This window comes from Salvelinus sp. IW2-2015, linkage group LG6.1, assembly GCF_002910315.2.
Source record: "Salvelinus sp. IW2-2015 linkage group LG6.1, ASM291031v2, whole genome shotgun sequence".
Lineage (NCBI taxonomy): Eukaryota > Metazoa > Chordata > Actinopteri > Salmoniformes > Salmonidae > Salvelinus > Salvelinus sp. IW2-2015.
This window is the reverse complement of record NC_036845.1, coordinates 11,766,366-11,771,943: the sequence shown is the minus strand read 5'-3', so window position 1 is coordinate 11,771,943 and position 5,578 is coordinate 11,766,366.

Here is a 5,578-nt window from a genome sequence, read left to right as displayed (position 1 = left end):
AAAGTCTACAGGCCAAGTTCTAGCTGCCTTGCTCTGGCCCTCTTTCTATCTCGGTTCTGTTTCGATTTGCGTCCTGCATGAATACCAGCTCCTAGGGCACTAGTCGTTCTCAGTCACCAAACAATTTGTTCGAATGTTTCAGAATACCACATATTAGAGCCGACCTGATTCATTTGCATTATGAATGAAGCGGTCGGTCGGTCTATTAAACTATAGAAGGTATAATTGACGTGTAAACTATGATGCGAACTTGTCTCTGTGAGTTTCCCAGGCTGCTTGCGAATGAATGAACCTACAGCAGTGAGCAGTCAGTGGTCTGTTTGCAGTCTGAGTCTGATGCTTACTTAGAAGCTTCAGCAGTTTTAACATCCAGTCTGTTCTAGAAGGACACTTCATGCACTAATTATAAACAGGTTCTGTAGTATGATAGCAGTCTCTCTTTATTGCTAGATTAGCCTACCCTAACGTATCAGGTTATGACATGCGTTATTACACTATCAGGCTACTACATTGTTATTACACTATCAGGCTACTGACATGGTTATTACACTATCAGGCTTACGGCATGGTTATTACATATCATTGGTACTCTGAACATGGTTATTACACTATCAGGTTACGGACATGGTATTTACTTACTATCAGGTCTACGACATGGTTATTACACTATCAGGCTACGACATGGTTATTACACTATCGGTTACGACATGGTTTATTACACTATCAGATGCCATGGTATTACACTATCAGGCTACGACGAGTTATTAACACTATCAGGCTACGGACATGGTTCTATCAGCTATCAGAGTTACGACCATGTTAAATTACACTTACGGCTATCAGTGCATGGTGTTATTTACGATCTCCAGGCTACTCGAGCAGAGGTTATATTTTCACGACAGTTCTATCCGACATGATGTTATTTACCGCTGAGCAGGGGCCTTATATCATACCTCCAGCTTAGCCTGTACCCTCTACACTGACTATCTCTGTTCGGGTGTGACCTTCCCACTCATGGTTATAAAGTACAAAAGCCTCTACATTGACTCTCATCGTGTAACGTCTCGGTGTCTCTTCCTATGTCATTAGCCTCCACACTTGACTCATGTAACGCTGTAGTGACTCCTCCCTGCTTGCTCATAGTCTACACTGACTTTACCTTTGCATGCGGGCCCGTGTATATAGCCTCCACACAGACTCGGTACCGGTCCCTTGTATATAGCCCTCACACTGACTTTTGACGCGGTGCCCCCGTTTTATATAGCCTCACACGTGACTCTGCCTGATAGTGTAATAACCATGTCGTAACCTGATAGTGTAATAACCATTTAGTAGCATGATAGTGTAATAACCATGTCGTAACCTGATAGTGTAATAACCATGTCGTAGCCTGATAGTGTAATAACCATGTAGTAGCCTGATAGTGTAATAACCATGTCATAACCTGATAGTGTAGGGTAGGCTAACTGCAATAAAGAGAGACTGTATTCATACTAGAACCTGTTATAATAGTGCATGAAGTGTCCTTCTAGAACAGACTGGATGTTAAACTGCTGAAGCTTCTAAGTCAAAGCATCAGACTCAGACTGCAACAGACCACTGACTGCTCACTGCTGTAGTTCATTCATTCAGCAAGCAGCCTGGAAACTCCAGAGACAAGTTCCGCATCATAGTTTACACGTCATTATACCTTCTATAGCTTTTAATAGACCGACCGACCGGCTTCATTCATAATGCATGAATCAGGTCGGCTCTATATGTGGTATTCTGAAACATTCGACAACGTTTGGTGACTGAACGTTGCCCTGAGGTGTATTCATCAGGAACCAAACGGAAACAAACCGTCAGAAACAGGGAGGGACTAACCTGAGCTTGTCCAGTGAGAAACGCTCGTTGTTGTTGCAAAACGTTTTGCTACGATCTGCACGATTGACTACACCCCTGGAAAGTATGAGACAGCGTTCCTGCTGGTGACTACTACAACAAAACTATTTTCAGTAGCCAAAAAGTCGAATGTTGCCATTAAAATGACAATAATAGAGCTAACGTGATTTCTTATTATAAATGTCCGAGACGTGTTTGTCCTACATAGTGTTTTTTATATCTGTTCAAAAACGTTGCATCTTGCTGAACCGCCCCCAATAATACTTTTATACACGGAAGTATAAGTGAAAGTAAAATAGGTATAGCGACACACAAGGTCACTGTAGAAGCAGACAACTAGTAGATTTAATTGTCTATAGGAAATGACAACACATTTACAGTCTAGTTTGATTTGTCTCCTAATATCCTTTCAGGTTGTATTACTATCATCCAGTGATCCACATAATATTAGGATGAATCCTGCTTTTCTCCACTCAGGCGGAGAGAGAAATACGAACTAACGATAAGGTAGGCAACAATCTGTAATATTACTGTTCAATGGCTATTTCAATTTATAAAGACCTCACCTGTGCCCAGTATAGCCCTATATTGGACGCTGCGCATGGGCGTCCTACATTAGGTGGCTACAATGCGGCGCCCGGAAAATAACAGGTGAATTCTGTAGGGGGGGTAGCCTACTTGTTTCCGAAAACCCTGTAACTGAAGGCATATGTGTTTATAATCCCTTGTCCGTCGGACCGGATTGTGTGTGGATATGTTTAGAAAATACTTTATAGAAACCGTCTGAACCGAACTTTTCTCCAAACCGGCACCTATAACTTGGCTGTATTAGGCTACGAGGAAGGGCGTCTTGTGCGCTGTCTATCACAGCCACGGTGCCGGTTTGGAGAAAAGTTCGGTTCAGACGGTTTCTATAGGTCTACAGATATCCACATATGATAGAACCCTGACCAGTGTTATAACCATGTCGTAACCTGATTAGTGATAAACCATTGTAGCATAGTGTAAAACCCATGTCGTAAACCTTATATGTTTAATAACCAAATGTCGTAGCCTGATAGTGTAAATAACCATTGTAAGCCTGGATAGTGTAATAACCATGTCATAACCTGATAGTGTAGGGAAGCTAACTGCAGAAAAGAGGAGAACTGTATTACTTTCGATATTACTAGAACCTGTTAATATATAGCATGAAGTGTCCTTCTAGAACAGACTGGATGTTAAACTGCTGAAGCTTCTAAGTAAAGCATCAGACTCAGACTGCAACAGACCACTGACTGCTCACTGCTGTAGTTCATTCATTCAGCAAGCAGCCTGGAAACTCCAGAGACAAGTTCCGCATCATAGTTTTACACGTCATTATATCCTTCTTAGCTTTTAATAGACGACCGACCGGCTTCATTTCATAATGCATGAATTCAGGTCGGCTCTATATGTGGTATTCTGAAACATTCGACAACGTTTGGTGACTGAACGTTGCCTGAGTGTATTCATCAGACCAAACGGAAACAACCGTCAGAAACAGGAGGACTAACCTGAAGTTGTCCAGTGAGAAAACGCTCGTTTTGTTGCAAAACGTTTTGCTACGATCTGCACTATTGAATACACCCCTGGAAAGTATGAGACAGCGTTCCTGCTGGTGACGACTACAACAAAACTATTTTCAGTAGCCAAAAAGTCGAATGTTGCCATTAAAATGACAATAATAGAGCTAACGTGATTTCTTATTATAAATGTCCGAGACGTGTTTGTCCTACATATGTTATTTTATATCTGTTCAAAAACGTTGCTCTTGCTGAACCGCCCCAATAAATACTTTTATACACGGAAGTATAAGTGAAAGTAAAATAGGTATAGCGACACACAAGGTCACTGTAAAGCAGCACACTAGTAGATTGTAGTTGTCTATGGAAATGACAACACATTTACAGTCTTGTTTGATGTTGTTCCTAATATCCTTTCAGTTGTATTACTATCATCCATGTATCCACATAATGATAGGATGAACCCTGCTATTCTCCACTCAGGCTGCGGAGAGAGAAAGACGATTAAACGATAAGGTAGGCAACAACTGCAATATAACTGTTCAATGGCAATTTCATTTTTCAAGAATTAATAAAGACCTCACTGTGCCCAGTATAGCCCTATATTGAGCGCATGGAAACTACAATGCGCGAAAAAACAGTGAATTCTTTAGGGGGAGCTATGTTCCGAAAACTTGTCTGAAGCTTGTTGAAATTGTCGTCGGACGGATTGTGTGTATTTAGAAAATACTTTTAGAAACGTCTGAACCGAACTTTTCTCCAAACCGGCACCTACTAACCGGCTGTATTAGCTACGAGAAGCGCGTTTGCGCGCTGTCTACCACAGCCAAGGTGCCGTTGGAGAAAAGTTCGCGTTCAGACGGTTTCTATGGGTCTACAGATATCCACACATATAGAAAACCTGACCGACGGACAAGGAGTTACGGATTATCGATATTCATAACAGGATTTTAGGAAACAAGTAGCCTACCCGCCTACAAATTCTCGCAGTTATTTTCCAGGCTTCACATTGTAGCCACCAAGGACGCCAAGCGCGCACGCGCAGCGTCCTATATAGTGGTAAACATAGAAATAAGAATGAATAGAAGATTGAATGAATGAAGGTATTTTACTCCATTATAAGGAATTCTATCAACGTTACAAGATCCCTACACAAGTACTAGCTAAGCATTCAATGTTATTATAGACATTATGATCTAGATCTACGTACCCGTTGATCATCAGATAGTATTTAGGCCATTCAACAACATTAGAGCAATAGGAACCTTGTTTCAATGTTGTATCTATTCCTTACATACATTGGAATGGTTTTATTGATAATATCTGTTGGGAAAAAGTTTGGATGTTGCCTCACACATACCTACTTATTAACACAATTAAGGACGTTTTTTCTTTCAATTTCATAAATATTATCCTACCAACCACATATGAAGAAGTGAAAAAAAACACCTCATTTCAAGTTGTACCTTTTGTGATGACCACCCAGAAAACAGTGTTGCATCTTTTTGGGATTTGGTCATGTGAGGAATCTGTATACAAGACGTCAGTAGTTATAATGTTTCCTAAAACTGATCATCAGGGAACTTTATATGACTAGAAACGTGTATAATAGTACATGAAAGGTCCATTCTAAAACAGGGGGACTGAGGATCGTAACTGGCTTGAAGGCTTCTAAGTTTAAACATCAACGTCAGACTGCAACAGACCACTGGACTGACCTCACTGCTGTAGTTCATCATTTTCAGCAAGCAGAGCCCTGGAAAACTCCAGAGAAGATCTGGCATCAATAGTTAACAACGTCATTAGGATTAATGAAACTCCTGTAAGCTTTTAATTAGGAACCGACCCCGAACCGGCTTCATTCAATCATGCATGAATGAAATGATAAGTCATGGCCCGCGGAACAAAAACTTACCTGCGGGAATGTCCCACTTGAACAGACCAAACTTGTGGAACGTTCAGATTTATGAAACAGCACATGGGCCCCCTCTACATTAAGGAATAGTGACTCAGTTCGTGCTCTTTATCTGGTGTTAATTCTATCGACAAACGTTTGGCAACAAACGTTGCCCTGAGGTTGTATTCATTAGGAACCAAACGAACAGAAAACCGTCTGAAAAACAGGAGGGACTAACCTGATGACTTGCCAT